Raw genomic sequence first — 17963 nt, forward strand, 5'->3', positions numbered from 1 at the left:
CTAAATTCCAAATATGTCTATATGTGAAATGCCAGAAATAATCCAATCCTCTTCCAGTAGGCACTGGGGATGGTACCACCGTCCACTACCACATATAGGCATGGAGCACTAAACGGCCTATTTTATGATCACAGCCAAGAAACCTCTTCCTTGGGCCAATAATGTCAAAGCCTATGGCTACATCAGGAGAACATCTCCTTAGGAGGATGGGTAGCTTGCATGCATAACCTAATGTGAAGCTGGATTGTTAAGCGAATGAAATGGCTCATAAGCCAACAGGGGTTACTTAAGAACAAAACATTCAGGCTGGGCACAGTGACTCACGCCTGTAATTCTAGCACTTTGGGAGGCCAAGGCGGGTGAATTGCCTGAGCTCAGGAGTTCCAGACCAACCTGGGCAACACGGTGAAACTCTGTCTCTATTAAAATACAAAAAATTAGCCTGGTGTGGCGGTGTACACCCGTAATCCCAGCTACTTGGGAGGCTGAGGCAGGAGAATCACTTGAACCTGGGAGGCGGAGTTTGCAGTGAGCTGAGATAGTGCCACTGCACTCCAGCCTGGGCGACTATAGCAAGAGTCCATCTCAAAAAAAAAGAACAAGACATTTTATCGTTTCATTGCAATGAAGACACCCCTGCCCCAAGGCCACATGGCTGTAACTGGTAAGCACAACACAGGTAGGTCACCAAAGAAACACAAGCCCCAGGCCGGGCGCGGTGGCTCAAGCCTGTAATCCCAGCACTTTGGGAGGCCGAGACGGGCGGATCACGAGGTCAGGAGATCGAGACCATCCTGGCTAACACGGTGAAACCCCGTCTCTACTAAAAAATACAAAAAACTAGCCGGGCGAGGTGGCGGGCGCCTGTAGTCCCAGCTACTCGGGAGGCTGAGGCAGGAGAATGGCGTGAACCCGGGAGGCGGAGCTTGCAGTGAGCTGAGATCCAGCCACTGCACTCCAGCCTGGGCGACAGAGCGAGACTCCGTCTCAAAAAAAAAAAAAAAAAGAAAGACAAGCCCCTGGATGCCCCTCAGCAGGAACTCCCAAAGACCCCAGTATCCCAAAGGGACACTTCAGCACTCTGAATACAAAGCAAAACATTAATAAATATAACAAGAAAAACATGTAGGCCATGGGTTTTAATAAAAAGCCTAGCCAGGTGCAATGGCTCACTCACGTAATCCCAGCACTCTGGGAGGTTGAGGTGGGAGGACCGCTTGAACCCAGAAGTTTGAGACCAGCCTGGGCAACATAGTGAGACCCTCCTCTATTTTTTAAAAAATTCAATTAGCTGGGAGTGGTGGTTCATGCCTGTAGTCCTAGTTACTAGGGAGGCTGAAGTAGGACTGCTTGAACCCAGGAGTTCAGGGCTGCAGTGAGCTTGTTACTACAGCAACCTCAATTCTTGCCTCCTCAGAAGAATTCGACTGAGGGACATAAGGCAAAAGAGATTGAGGCAAGTTTTAGAGCAGGAGTGAAAGTTTTTTTAAAAGACTTAAAGCAGGAATGAAAAGAAAATAAAATACACTTGGAAGAAGGTCAAGCAGACACCTTGGAAGTCAAGTGTCCCATTTGACCTGGGACTTGGGGTTTTATATGCTGGCCTACCTCTGGCGTCTTGCATCTCTTTTCCAGTGGAATGCCCCCAGAAGGTTATACACCAGTTAAACTCCACCATTTTGCCTCTTAATGCGCATGCTTGACTCACTCACCCAGCTCCTGAGATCTTGTTGAGAAGTTGCCGATCACCAGTTACAGGTGTTTTTAATCTATTGTGAAACTGCCTTTCCCTGGCGACGACTGCGACCAATTATTACGTTAGAGAGGCAGCGTGACAACTGCCTGATCATCACCTGATGGTCGCCTGACATTGCTGGTGGGGTGGGGGGACCCTCTCCTGCCCCACTCATGCCTGGCTAGCTACCTACAGTAACAAGCTATCATCGTGCCACTGCATTCCAACCTGGGTGACAGAGGCATCCCATCTCAACAACAGCAGCAACAATGAAACCCTGCCTGATCCCGCCTGTTATTTTCTTTTGAGTTAAATATCCTGGGTGATATGGTTTAGCTGTGTCCCCACTCAAATCTCACCTTGAATTGTAATAATCCCCATGTGGCAAGGGCAGGGCCAGGTGCAGATAATTGAATCATGGTGGCAGTTACCCCCATACTTTTTCTCATGGTAGTGAATAAGTCTCCCGAGATCTCATGCCTTTATAAATGGGAGTTCCCCTGCACAAGCTCTCTTGCCTGCTACCATGTAAGACATGGATTTGCTCCTTCTTCACCTTCTGCCATGATTGTGAAGCCTCCCCAGCCATGTGAAACTGTGAGTCCATTAAACCTTTTTCTTTATAAATTACCCCATCTCAAGTATGTCTTTATTAGCAGTGTGAGAACAGACTAATACACTGGGCAATAACTAGCAACATCTATCTGAACCTGTATCCATAAGGACTCTTGTTTGCAAGTGGCTGTAATTCAATTCTAGCTAATTTGAGCATAAAGGGGGTGTATAAAGGCTCCCATTACCAAAGTAAAGACGGATAGAGGTGGAGTTGGCTCTAGGGACATTGAGAACCAGGGTCATGTCATCAGAATTCTTGTGTGCTCTCATCTTTGCTTGTCTTTCCATGCCGGGCATGTCTGTTGTGCACAGGATCCTTCATACGGTGGCCACTTGCCATTCTGGGATCACCCCTAATAACCTTGTAACCAGGGAGAAAAAAATAAACGTTTCTGTCTCCCTCCTCCAACTTTGAAATATCCCCCACCTCCAACTTCGAAACACTGATTGGCTAGCCTGAGTCATGTGCCTACACATTAGTCCACTGACTGTAGGGCAGGGGTGTGAGTTATTATGAATGACCCAGCCTAAGTCTCCTGTTCACTCCCACATTGCAGATGGATAACAAGCACCATTTCACCTCTCTGCTTCCTGGTTCCACTGTCATTTGTTTTCTCTTTTCCTCCTTTTCTTTCCTCTGAGGCCAGTCTCATAGCATCTGTCACTGATCACAGCTTTTATCAAGTTAGCAGTGCAGGGCTGTCCTGGGCAGTAATTCTCAGTCTCCCTCAAATCCACCCCTGTCTCTTCTTAGGTTTTGGTTCCTGTTAGTGATAAAGCAATTCTCTATACTTGAGGCCCAGGAATACACGGAAATATGAGATCCCCAGGGGTTTCAGGTGTACATGAAGAGAACTCAGATGGTGAAAGCCATTAATAACCCCAAGGTGGTGCAAGCCCCCATGCAACTATTACTTTTGCAGATGAGAAGCACCTTAGAGGAAACCAGAGGCTGACAGATTCTTGCTAAGTATTTTGTATGCATCAGTCAATTGTTAATCTGGACTACACGTAGATTTCATCGTTAGACTGCATATAGATTTTGTTTTCTTTGTACTCCTCTGACTTCTTGCCTCTTTCCTACATTCTCTTGCTTCTTAGCTTCCCATTCCTCAGTTCCTATCCAGGCTGTCCTCATCCCACGCACCATGGTGTGTCCCACAGGCATCTCCACAGCCATATTCCATTCACGTATTTCCATTAAAGTGCTGTCAAGTCAGCTCCCAGTCTTCTTTGATATAACCCCAGAATCTCTTTCAAATAAAAGTTTGGTGGCCAGGCAAGGTGGCTCAACCCTGTAATCCCAGCACTTTGGGAGGCCAAAGTGGCCGGATCACCTGAGGTCAGGAGTTTGAGATCAGCCTGGCTAACATGGCGAAACTCCATCTCTACCAAAAATACAAAAATTAGCCAGGCATGGTGGCAAGCGACTGTAATCCCAGCTACTTGGGAGGCTGAGGCAGGAGAATCACTTGAACCAAGGAGACAGAGGTTGCAGTGAGCCAAGACCGCACCACTGCACTCCAGCCTGGGCAACAAGAGTGAAACTCCATCTCAAAATAGCAGTTATATGAATAAAGTAGGGAAAAAAAGGCCATTCCTGTTTGGAGAAGGTGTTCAAATGCCAGTATCTCAAATTTTACATCATGTGGTATTTGCATCCACAAGATACTAAAAATACCACAGTAATAATTACATTCACAAATAAGGATTTCTTGCCACAAAATCAACATTATCAAGTAACTACACCTGAAGGATGAATTCATTTAGATATATAAACACATTTTAGGGCCATTCCCTAATCATTCTGGTCATTCCAGTCCCTTTTCCTTTTTTCTGTTAACAAAAGAAATGACAGTTTAAAAATCCATTCAAAAATCCATATATTTAATACAAAAATGAGTTATTAATTTTAAAGAAAATGCCACAACCATTTGTCATTTTAACTTAATTTTAATGGTACATCCTTCAGCACTATGGATTTTCTACAGGGTATGGAGCTGTTTTACTCCAGTTAGAGAGGAAGTACTTTCAAATCAAGAACATTTTCTTATCTAAATTTAAAAGAACAACAAAATTATTCAAGAAAAAGAAATGGGGGCCGGGTACAGTGGCCCACACCTGTAATCCCAGCACTTTGGGAGGCCGACGCGGGCAGATCACCTGAGGTTGGGAGTTCAAGACCAGCCTGACGAACTTGGAGAAACCCTGTTTTTACTAAAAATACAAAATTAGCCGGGCGTGGTGGCGCATGCCTGGAATCCCAGCTCCTCAGGAGGCTGAGGCAGGAGAATCACTTGAACCAGGGAGGCAGTTGCAGTGAGCCAAGATCACGCCACTGCACTCTAGCCTGGGCAACAAGAGAGAAACTCCATCTCAAAAAAAAAAGAAAAGAAAAAAAAAAGAAATGAGCTATCAAGCCATGAAAAACCTTGAAGGAAACTTAAAAGCACATCGCCAAGTGAAAAAAGCCAGTCTGAAAAGGCTATACACTGCATGGGTCCAAGTATATGACATTTTGCTTTTTTGTTGTTTTGAGGGGGGCAGGGATTGTTTGTTTTGAGACAGGGTCTCGCTCTGTCCCCCAGGCTGGCATGCAGTAGGATGATAATAGCTCACTGTAACCTCAAACTCCCAGGCTCAAATGATCCTCCCACCTCAGCTTCCCAAGCAGCTAGCACTATGAGCATGCACCACCACACCTGGCTAATTTTTTCTTTTTCGCTTTTTGTAGAGATGCGATCTCACTATGTTGCCCAGGCTGATCTCAAACTCTTGAGGTCAAACCATCCTCCCACCTCAGCCTCCCGAAGTGCTAGGATTACAAATGTGAGCCCCTACACTAGGCCCAGCTATATGACATTCTGGAAAAGGCAAAACTATGGAGACAGTACAAGGGTCAGTGATCACCAGAGTTCAGAGGGGATAAAGAGACAAATAGAGCACAGAGGATTTTGTAGGGCAGTGAAATTACTGTATGATACTGTGAGGGTGGATATATGTCATTACACATTTGTCAAAACATGTAGAATGGGCGGGGTGCGGTGGTTCACACCTGTAATCCCAGCACTTTGGGAGGCCGAAGCGGGCGGATCACAAGGTCAGGAGTTCAAGACCAGCCTGGCCAACAAGGTGAAATCCCGTCTCTACTAAAAATACAAAAATTAGCCAGGCGTGGTGGCACGCACCTGTAATCCCAGCTACTCGGGAGGCTGAAGCAGGAGAATCGCTTGAGCCTGGGAGGCAGAGGTTGTGGTGAGCCAAGATTGTGCCACTGCACTCCAGCCTGGGTGACAGAGCAAGACCCTGTCTCAAAAAAAAAAAAAAAAATATATAGAAGGTACAACACCAGGAGTGAACCCTAATGTAAACTCTGGACTTGGAGTTCAATGTAGGTTCATCAGTTGTAACAAATACCACTCTGGTAGTGTTGTTGATAGTGGAGGAGTGTGTGTATGTAGGGACAGGGAATATATGAGAAATCTCTGTACCTTCCAGCCAATTTGGCTGTGAACCTGAAACTGCTCTAAAAAATAAAATCTACTTTAAGAAAGAACAGGCTGGGTGTGGTGGCTCACGCCTGTAATCCCAGCACTTTGGGAGGCTGAGTTGGGTGGATCACTTGACACCAGGACTCCAAGACCAGCCTGGCCAACATGGTGAAACCCCATCTCTACTAAAAATACAAATATTCACCAGGCGTGGTGACGTGCACCTGTAGTCTCAGCTACTCAGCAGGCTGAGGCAGGAGAATCGCTTGAACCCAGGAGGCGGAGGTTGCATTGAGCTGAGGTCGTGAGATCATGCCACTGTACTCCAACCTGGGCGACAGAGCAAGACTCTGTCTAAAAAAAAAAAAAGAACAAGAAAATTTACATTATTGGTTTAGTGCCAATTGTTGTTTATTCAGGGTTACAGATAACCAAAACTCTCAAATATGCCTATGCAGAAATGAAAAGTTAATGGAAGGATGCAAGAGTATTTCACAGAACACAGGGCCAGGAACTTGAGCCTAGCCTCATGAATGACTAAGACCACTCAACTTGAATCTCCATCTCTACTGTCTGGTACTAACTGAATCCTGGTCCTGACTTCTCTCCAACTGGATTACTTCATTTTACCCTCCCCTCTCACCGCGGCCTCCTCTTCCTCCTCCTCCCTCTCTTCTGTTTTCTACTGTTTTCTCCTTTCACATTGGCCCCACTTTGGGTCCCACTCCAATGTTGGATGTCCTTATAAATCCCGCTTCTCTGAGTCACATTTCCTTTTCTTTTCTTCTTTTTTTTCTTTTCTTTTTTTTTTTTTTTTTTTTTTTTTTTTTTTTTTTTTTTTTTTGAGATGGAGTCTTGCTTTGTCACCCAGGCTAGAGTGCAGTGGAACAATTTTGGCTCACTGCAACCTCCACCTCCTGGGTTCAAACGATTCTCCTGTCTCAGCCTCCCAAGTAGCTGGGATTACAGGTGCCCACCACCATGTCCTGTTAATTTTTGTATTTTTAGTAGAGATGGGGTTTCGTCATGTTGGCCAGGCCAGTCACTCCTGACCTTAGGTGATCCACCCACCTTGACCTCCTAAAGTGCTGGGATTACAGGAGTGAGCCACAGCGCCCAGCCTATATTTCCAAATTCATAAAATAGACTCTCGTTAGCTCAGTCTAGCCCTGGGGTCAGGTGTCCTCAGTTGTGTTGGGAAGAGACAGCCTCAGGAGGTAAAATAAGACTTCAGGAGTCCTGAGGAGAATGAGGGGTTAGTGCTCAGAAAAGGAGAATAGGCTGAGCAGGCACCCCAAAAGCCATCTTTTCCATTTTGTAAAATAACTTGGCCAGGTGCAGTGGCTCACGCCTATAATCCTAACACTTTGGGAGGCCAAGGTGGCTGGATCACTTAAATAATCCAGTTGGAAGTGAGCTGTGGTCCCAGCTACTCAGGAGGTTGAAGTGGGAGGATCACTTGAGCCTGGGAGGCAGAGGTTGCAGTGAGCTGAGATCGCACCACTGCACTCTAGCCTGGGCAACAGAGTCAGACCCTGTCTCAAAAAAAAAAAAAAAAAAAAGAAAGAAAAGAAAAGAAAGAAAGAAAGAAAATAGTAACTTGAATAATTCTCACCAGGAAATAATGAGAAAGATTGGGTAGCAGGGGAGGAAGCCGCTCTTTATGTGCTAATCCCAATGTAAGATCCTCCTCTCCACCAGAAGAGACAGATTATTCTCCCCAGGCCTTGTGTGGGTGCCCATCAATGCCCTGCCAAGCCTACCTGAGGTCTCCCAAGAAGACAATGGCAATCCTTGGATTAGAACCCAGGACTCCTGGCCAGGTGTGGTGACTCATGCCTGTAACCCCAGCAATTTGGGAGGCTGAGGCAGGTGGATCACTTGAGCTCAAGAATTCCGGACCAGCCTGGCCAACATGACGAAACCCTGTCTCTACTAAAAATACAAAAAAATTAGCTGGACATCGTGGCTCACACCTGTAGTCTGACTCAACCCTTGGGATAAAGCTTAAAAGTGTGATTATCGGGTCAAAAGTCCAAAAAATTGGTAAGACTTTTCACAGATATTTCTGGAGATATTCTACTCTCCAGAAAAGTAAGATTTTGCAAAAGTGTATTAGATACCCTCATTAACACTGAATGTTCTTGCTCTGAGAAGCAGAAAATAGTATGTTGTGTTAATTCACATTTATTCGATTCTGGAAGGAGTTGGACATTTTTTTCACATGATTTTGATCTATTTATAAATCTTTATCCTATAAACTTCCCATTCATATCCCTTACCCATTTTTTCCTTTTTAATGATTTATAAGAATCATCTTTTACATGAATGATATTAACTTATTAGGGGTGGGCATGGTGGTTCATGCCTGTAATCCCAGCACTTTGGGAAGCCAAGGCAGGCAGATCGCCTGATGTCAGAAGTTCAAGACCAGCCTGGCCAACATGGTAAAACCCCATCTCTACTAAAAATACAAAAGTTAGCCAAGTGTGGTGACACACACCTATAGTCCCAGATACTCGGGAGGCTTTGGCACGAAAATCACTTGAACCCAGGAAGTGGAGGTTGCAGTGAGCCGAGATCACACAACTGCACTCCAGCCTGGGCAACAGAGTAAGACTCTGTCTCAAAAAAAAAAGATATTAGCCTATCACCATATGTGATCAATAATTTTTGCATTTTAAAGTGTCTTTTACATTTATTACTTTTTTAAAAATATTACTTTTTTAAAATAATGACCTTCTATTGCTTTATATAATCACATCTATCCATTTTTTTTCACATTCAGCTTCTGTGTTTTGGGTTACATTTAGAAAGGCCTTCCTCTCCCCCTAAGTATAAAACTATTCACCTAGATTTTCTTCAAGCACATATGTATTTGTTTGGGCTTTCATGTTGTATTATAGTTTCATCTGAAATTTAGTTTAGCATAGGGTAGGAAGTAGAATCCTATTTTTTTCTAGATGAGCTAATTGTCCCAAATACATTTAATGAATAGTTCCACCTTCCCTGGCTGGTGTAAAACACCACGCTTATCACATACTATTTCTGGACTATTTCATCTCATTGATTTGTCAGTCTCTTCTGGTGCCAATAGTGTTCAGTTTAATTCTTAATTACAGTGTGGCACATATATGATTGTCTTCTGTGGACAGCTTCTCACTGTGCCCTTCACCAGTGCTGAGGCAGGACACAGAACATGTCACATCTCAGAGCAAAGCTTCCCCACAAAGTGTCACTAAACACTGTTGATTTTTCCAAGACTTCATGGGGAGATAAAGGAGACGTTCACATCACATACCACACAGCATAAAAAACTTAACAGGCATTTCTGTTCTCCCTCAAATCCTTCCTCAGCTAACAGCCATACACGTTTCCTCTCTCTCCCGACTCTTCTCCCATTTAATCTCTGAGGTCTCCTCCACTGTCCTAAAAAATCATGTCTGGCTGTAAACTTGTATAAGTCACTCAGCAAAGCAAAACTCCTGCCATTAAATAAATCTTTACTTCTTAGAATTCATCAGTTCATCAGATCAGTTGTTACTTGAGCATTCCAGTGGGGAGGGATGGACACACACACACACGTACACACATAAAACTTCCCAGTACAATCAACTTACACATGCAAGCAATCATCAAAAGCTGGTCTCTTAGGACAGGGAATTAGGAGGGGAAAAGGGAGACCTATTGCTAAGTAAAAAATATTATTTTTCCCAGATAATTTTTTTTTGGGGGGACAGTCTCCCTCTGTCACCCAGGCTGGAGTACAATCAAGTAATCTCAGCTCACTGTAGCCTCCACCTCCCGGACTCAAGTAATTCTCATGTCTCACCCTCCTGAATGGCTGAGATTACAGGCATGTTCCACCATGCCCAGCTAATTTTTCTTTTTGTAGTTTTAGCAGAGACAGTAGTTACTTTTTGTAGTTTTCTTTTTGTAGTTTTAGTTTTGAACTCCTGGCCTCAAGCAATCCGCCCACCTCAGCCTCCCAAAGTGCTGGGATTACAGGCATTAGCCACCGCACCTGCCCTTTCCCAGATAATTTTTAAATGTTGTCTAATTTCTGGCCAGGCACGGTGGCTCATGCCTGTAATTCCAGCATTTTGGGAGGCCAAGGAAGACAGATCATTTGAGCTCAGGAGTTTGAGACCAGCCTGGCCAGCATGGTGAAACCCTGTCTCTACTAAAAACACAAAAATCAGCCAGGCGTAATGGCATGCACCTGTTAATTCTAACGACTCAGGAGGCTGAGGCAAGAGAATCACTTGAACCTGGGAGGCGGAGGTTGCAGTGAGCTGAGATCGGGCCACTGCACTCCAGCCTGGGTAACAGAGGGAGACGGTCTCAATAAATAAACAAAGAAATAGAATTAAGGGAAGATTTTCTCATCTGCAATTGAAAGATTAAAAACTCCACTCACACACAGCACAGGGCTGATGTAAGGTCTAAAGGAGAGAAGAGATGTGAGAGTAGTTTGCCAGCTGCAGTTGCTATATAGATGTATCTTGGCTCTTCCCCAGAGTACATCCTCTCTGCTCCTGCCCTCAGTCTGTATTCTTCTTCAGCTCCTGCCCCAGGTCTGTAATCGTCTTCAGTTTCTACAGTTCAGTCATAAGTCTGCAAAGTTTGGAAATCAATATCTACCTAAACCAAGTGTTCTTTGCAACTGTGAATCCACTATTTTATTTGTTGGGCTTTTTGGTCACCAGATTTCTGGGCCACAGGCCTACTCAAATGGCCTTCTTGCTGCTTTCAGAGATCTGTATTCTGGCTTGCGCAATGGTACTCCTGGGTGAGCAGCTGCGGAGCCTCTGCTCCTGTCCTAATTCTTACCCAGACCCAAATCTGCCCCAGGTCAGCTACCTAGAAGGGTGGAAAAGACCCAAGATTCTTTCAAACTTTTCCTAGCACCTTGCCATCATCTTCATTCCCTTCCATATCAGTTATTCCTCTGCATTACAATGGTCATGTTAGGAAAAGACTATGCTACTGGATCTAGAACTGCGTCTTCATCTATACAAGAGAACTATGCCTATGATAATGTAAGTGAGTGAGGTTTTAGGGGAGGGATCCTGGACAATCAGGCCCTAGAGCAGATTTCAAGTTGGAAAGGACACAAAGGTCAATCAACTGTTTCTTAAGGCAAGAAAGGAGGACAAAAACATGAAAAAATCAAGGTACATAAAAGACAAAAGGTAAGATGGTATCAATAACTCCAAACATCTCAGTCACCACAATAAATGTAAATGAATTAAATTTACCAATTCAAAGGCAAAGATATTCCAAATAACATTTTTTTAAAATCTAGTTCATGCTTTTTACAAGAAACTCATCTAAAATTTTGTATATATCAATGTTAAATGTAGAGAGATGGAAAATGATATAGCAGACAAATATTAACCAGAAGAAAGCGATTAGCTACACTAATAGTAGTCCAAATAAACTTTAAGATAAAAAAAAAGGTGCAATGGTTAAGAATTTGGCTCTGGAGCCAAAGTTTTTGGTCCTAATGCTCAGTTACCTTAGTTGTAAAACAACAACAACATCAACAATAACAATAATGCCATAAATAAATTAAATAGAAAACTAAGACATAATATAGAAGCTCAACAAAACAAAAAGTTGGTGTTTAATAATATCAATAAAATGGACAAATCTTGGGTAACAATAATCAAAAAATGAAGGATAGAGGACATAAGCAAATATTATGAATTTTAAAAAACCAGAACTAAAGACTGAGTCATTAGAAAGATGCAAAAAATCTATGAACAAGTCTATGCTGATGAATTTAATATTTTTGAATTTCAAATAACAGTGAATACTTTATTTTGTAACAGCTTTACTTACGTGTAATTCACATACCATACAAGTCATCCATTTCAAGTATACAATTGAATGATATTTAGTATGCTCATAGATATGTACAACCATCACCACAGTAAATTTTAGAACACTTTCATCCCCTCAAGCAGAAAACCTGTATCCTTTAGCTTTCAACCCCCAAACATTCATCTCTATCCCCTATCCAATCCTAAGCAACCACTAATCCTTTTTTTTTTTTTTTTTTTTTTACATGGAGTATCACCCTTTTAGCCCAGGCTGGAGTACAATGGTATGATCTGAGCTTACTGCAACCTCCGCCTCCTGGGTTCAAGTGATTCTCCTGCCTCAGCCTCCCAAGTAGCTGGGATTACAGGCATCTGCCACCATGCCCGGCTAATTTTGTATTTTTAGTAGAGACAGGGTTTCACCATGTTGACCAGGCTGGTCTCGAACTCCTGACCTCAGTTGACCCACCCGCCTCAGCCTCCCAAAGTGCTGGGATTACAGGCATGAGCCACTGTGCCCGGCCCCACTAATCTATTTTCTATCTCTATAGATTTGTCTTTTTTGGACATTTCATATACATGGAATCATACTATGTAGTGTTTTATGACTGGCCTCTTTTAGCATGATGCTTCAAAGTTCATTCATGTTGTAGCATGTATCAGTACTTCATTCAATTTTATAGCTGAGCAATATTCCATCATATGGAAATATCAATTTTGTTCATCCATTTGTCAGTTGATAAACATCTGAGCTGTTTATATCTTTTAGCTATTATAAATAATGCTGCTATGAACATTTCTGTACAAGTTTTTGCATAGACATATGTTTTCATTTCTCTTAGGTATAGATTGAAGTGAAATTGCTGAGTCAATTTGGTAACAGTATCTTTAACTTTTTGAGAAACTACCAGACTGGCCGGGCGCGGTGGCTCAAGCCTGTAATCCCAGCACTTTGGGAGGCCGAGACGGGCAGATCACGAGGTCAGGAGATCGAGACCATCCTGGCTAACACAGTGAAACCCCGTCTCTACTAAAAAATACAAAAAACTAGCTGGGCGAGGTGGCGGGCGCCTGTAGTCCCAGCTACTCGGGAGGCTGAGGCAGGAGAATGGCGTGAACCCGGGAGACGGAGCTTGCAGTGAGCCGAGATCCGGCCACTGCACTCCAGCCTGGGCGACAGAGCGAGACTCCGTCTCCAGAAAAAAAAAAAAAAAAAAAAAAAAGAGAAACTACCAGACTGTTTTCCAAAGTGGCTACCCACCATCAGCACATATGAGGGCTCTATATCCTGACCAACACTCATTACTATCTGATGTTTTTATTATAGCCATTCCTAGTGAGTGTGAGGTAGTATTTTTTTCTTCCAATTTTTATTTTAAGTTTGGGGGTACATGTGCAGGTTTGCTATACAGGTAAATTGCATGGCACTGGAGTTTGGTGTACAAATGATTTTTTTCACCTGGGTAGTGAGCATAGTACCTGATAGGGTAGATTTTTTTTTTTTTTTTAGATGGAGTCTTGCTCTGTCACCCAGACTGGAGTGCAGTGGTGCGATCTCAGCTCACCACAACCTCTGCCTCCCAGGTTCAAGCAATTCTCCTACCTCAGCCTCCTGAGTAGCTGGGATTACAGGCACATACCACCATACCCAGCTAATTTTTGTATTTTTAATAGAGACAGGGTTTTGCCATGTAGGCCAGGCTTGTCTTACACTCCCGACCTCAGGTGATCTGCGCACCTCAGCCTCCCAAAGCGCTGGGATTACAGGCGTGAGCCACCACACCTGGCCTATAAATTCAATGTGATTCTGATCAAAATCCCGTTGGCCATATTCAAGAAACTGGCTAAGCAAATTCTAAAATTTACATAAAAGTGCTAAGTGCCAAGTAGAATTAAGATGCTCTTTTAGAAAGAACAAGGTAGAAGAAATTGCCCTACCAGAAGTTAGTACATATTATAAACTCTTACTGTATCACTGTAGTAATTAGGACAGTAGATGATGGTGCAGGATAAACAAAATAGGCCAGTGGAGAAGATCAAGCCCAGAAACACATAGAAGAAACTTGAGGCAGGGCGTGGTGGCTCATGCCTGTAATCCCAGCACTTTGGGAGGCCAAGGTGGGCAGATCACGAGGTCAGGAGTTCGAGAACAGCCTGGCCAACATAGTGAAACCCCCGTCTCTACTAAAAATACAAAAAAAAAATTAGCTGGGCGTGGTGGCAGGCGCTTGTAATCCTAGCTACTCGGGAGACTGAGGCAGGAGAATTGCTTGAACCTGGGAGGTGGAGGTTGCAGGGAGCTGAGATCAGATCAGCACTCCAGCCTGGGTGACAGAGCAGGACTCCATCTCAGAAAAAGAAAAAAAAAAAAAAAGAACTTAGGAAGTAACAGAGGCGGCACTGCAGATCACTAGATAAAACATGGACTATTCAATAAGTAGTACCAGGACATGTATTTACCCACACAGGAAAGAAATAAAATGCAATCCATATTCCAACCTTGAACAAAAATGAATTCCTGCTGAAGGGAGGAGAATTTAAGACATAAAAAGTGCTAGCCAAAAAAAAAAAAATTGATAAATTTTTCTGGTTTGAAGTGTTTTAATTTGGGTCATCTGTTTTACTATATATAAGGTGAAAAGAGTAAAAGATGGAATTAAAAGGATTTGTATTCAGAATTTATAAAGAATTTCTGGAAATTGATTAGAAAAAGGATTTCTATTTCCATTAAAATAACAAAATTACACTGAAAATCATCCCCCCAAAAAAGGTATAAAGTATTTTTAAATAACCTTAAAAGAACCGAAGAACAAGAAAGATAGTAAGGAAAAGATAACCTTAAAAGCACCAAAAAGCAGCCGGGCGCGGTGGCTCACTCCTGTAATCCCAGCACTTTGGGAGGCCGAGGCAGGCAGATCATGAGGTCAGGAGTTTGAGACCAGCTTGACCAACATGGTGAAACCCCGTCTCTACTAAAAATACAAAAATTAGCTGGTCGTGGTGGCATGCGCCTGTAATCCCAGCTACTCAAGGCAGGAGAATCACTTGAACCCGGGAAGTGGAGGTTGCAATGAGCCGAGATTGCACCACTATACTCCGGCCTGGGTGACAGAGCACGACTCCGTCTCAAAAAAAAAAGGTTGGGCGCGGTGGCTCACGCCTGTAATCCCAGCACTTTGGGAGGCCAAGGCAGGCGGATCATGAGGTCAGAAGATCAAGACCACGGTGAAACCCCATCTCTACTAAAAATACAAAAAAATTAGCCAGGTGTGGTGGGGGGCGCCTGCAGTCCCAGCTACTCAGGAGGCTGAGGTGGGAGAATGGCGTGAACCCAGGAGGCGGAGTTTGCAGTGAGCCAAGATCGTGCCACTGCACTCCAGCCTGGGGCAACAGAGTGAGACTCCATCTCAAAAAAAGAAAAAAAGCACCAAAGAGCTAGAAAGACAGTAAGGAAAATGGGGCCGGGTGTGGCAGCTCACACCTGTAATGTCTTTGGGAGGCAGAGATGGGCAAACTGCTTGAGCCCAGGAGTTCAAGACCAACCTGGCCAACATGGCAAAAACCCATCTCTACCAAAAAATACAGAAATTAGCTAGGGGCGATGGCAGGTGCCTGTAGTCCCAGCTACTCAGGAGGCTGAGGAGCAGAGGATCACTTGACCCTAGAAGGTTGAGGCTGCAGTGAGCCAAGATCATGCCACTGTACTCCAGCTGGAGCAACAGCGTGAAACTTTGTCTCAAAAAAAAAAAAAAAAAAAAGGAAAATCTAGGCCAATCATCTAAGGAAAAGTGCAAACCCAGAGAGGTAAGCAAACACTATATATAATGAGAAAATATATATGCATTCACTTCAGCATCAGAATCAACTATTTAACACAGTACTGGGGGACATGACCAATACCACTGTAGTAGGAAAGAAAAGGATATAAGAAAATTAAAAATTAGGCCGGGCGCGGTGGCTCAAGCCTGTAATCCCAGCACTTTGGGAGGCCGAGACGGGCGGATCACGAGGTCAGGAGATCGAGACCATCCTGGCTAACACAGTGAAACCCCATCTCTACTAAAAATACAAAAACTTAGCCGGGCGAGGTGGCAGGCGCCTGGAGTCCCAGCTACTCGGGAGGCTGAGGCAGGAGAATGGCGTAAACCCGGGAGGCGGAGCTTGCAGTGAGCTGAGATCTGGCCACTGCACTCCAGCCTGGGTGACAGAGCGAGACTCCGTCTCAAAAAAAAAAAACAAAAAAAAAAAAAAAAAGAAAATTAAAAATTAAAAAAGAAAAGTTAGAAATCTCATTACTTAGAATATGTTCTAAAAATCTCATTATTTAGAATATGTTCTAAAAATCTCATTATTTAGAATATGTTCATCTACCTGGATAAATGAACAAAACCAACAAATAATTAAAACTAATAAGAGAGTTCTGCAAGGATGCTGGATACAAAACCAAATTACCAAAATATCAATAGCAATAACTTAGAAGCAATAATCTAGAAAATACTGTTTTGAAAAGTAAGACACCACTCAGAATAGCACCAAAAGATATATATCATTAGGGAATTAACAAAGGACATCCTGTTAAATTTGTTTACAGCTTTTCTTGATGCAAGAAGAAACAGAATTAAGAAGACAGCTTGGAAATAGACATGTAAATATGTAAATTTGATTATATCAAAAAGGATTTCTGCTTACCGAAGGACACAATGGACAAATTTAACAGATGACAGATTGAGAGGAGAGATTTGCAACTTTTTTTTTTTTTTTTTTGAGACAAGGTCTGGCTCTATTGCCCAGGCTGGAGTGTGGTGGTGCTATCTCGGCTCACAAAACCCTCCACCACCCGGGCTCAAGCCATCCTCCCACCTCTGCCTCCTGAGTAGCTGGGACTATAGGCACTCACCACCATGCCCAGCTAATTTCTGTATTTTTTGTAGAGACAGGGTTTTGCCATGCTGCCCAGGCTGGTCCCAAACTCGTGAGCTCAAACCATCCACCCGCCTTGGCTTCCTGAAGTGCTGAGATTACAGGTGTGAGCCTCTGCGCCTTTAACACGGACAAGACTCCTTCAACAAGAAAAACAAAGGAACACTACTAGTAGACACACGTGCAAAGAAAATGAATAGACATTTTACAGAGAAAGAAATCCGGAAGCTTAATCACCACATGAAAAACGAGATAGTGGCGGGGTGCGGTGGCTCACGCCTGTAATCCCAGCACTTTGGGAGGCTGAGGCAGGCGAATCACAAGGTCAAGAGATCAAGACCATCCTGGCCAATATAGTGAAACCCTGTCTCTACTAAAAATACAAAAATTAGCTGGGCGTGGTGGCGCATGCCTGTAGTCCCAGCTGCTTGGGAGGCTGAGGCGGGAGAATCTCTTGAACCCAGGAAGCAGAGGTTGCAGTGAGCCAAGATCATACCACTGCACTCCAGCCTGGTGACAGAGCAAGACTCCATCTCAAAAAATAAAAAGAAAAAAGAAAAATGAGATAGCACTTTACACCCATCAAACTGGCAGCATTAGAAAGTCAGGTAATGGCAAGTGTTAGTGGCCACGTTAGAATACAGGACCTCTATATCCTCACATGTCTCAAATGCACTGCTGGTGGGAGGGAAAGTTGGTACCACCATTCTGGAAAGCAATTGGCAACATTCACACCCATGAACATACACACTCCAGTAATTCCCTTCTTGGGCCTGTGTCTCAGAGAACTTCTCACAAAGGCCCTGATGGAGACATGTATAAGGACATTCACTGTAGTATTGTTTGAGGTCATGGGTGTTGGCAACAATCTAGATCCCCATAGCCAGGGGAATGAGTGTTTAGGTAAAATGTGGAGACAGGCACACCATGGCATAGTATGCAGCAGCAGGTAAACACCATCGACATAAAAATCTCTTTAAAACGAAGTGCTGAATGGAATGAAAAATAGAATAAGATCTATTGCCTATACCACTAAGGTAAGTTAAAATATCTGTACACAAAACAATATACATTTTTTTTTTTTTTTGAGACAGAGTCTTGCTGGGTTGCCCAGGCTGAAGTGCAGTGGCACAATCTCGGCTCACTGCAACCTCTGCCCCCCAGGTTCAAGCGATTCTCCTGCCTCAGCCTCCTGAGTAGCTGGGATTACAAGCACACACCACCATGCCTGGCTAATTTTTGTATTTTTAGTAGAGAGAGGATTTCACCACGTTAGCCAGGCTGGTCTCAAACTCTTGACCTCAAGTGATCCACCTATCTTGGCCTCCCAAAGTGCTGGGATTACAGGCATGAGCCACCAAGCCCAGCCAACAA

Source organism: Macaca thibetana, chromosome 14 (assembly GCF_024542745.1).
Source record: "Macaca thibetana thibetana isolate TM-01 chromosome 14, ASM2454274v1, whole genome shotgun sequence".
In the NCBI taxonomy this organism is placed as follows: domain Eukaryota; kingdom Metazoa; phylum Chordata; class Mammalia; order Primates; family Cercopithecidae; genus Macaca; species Macaca thibetana.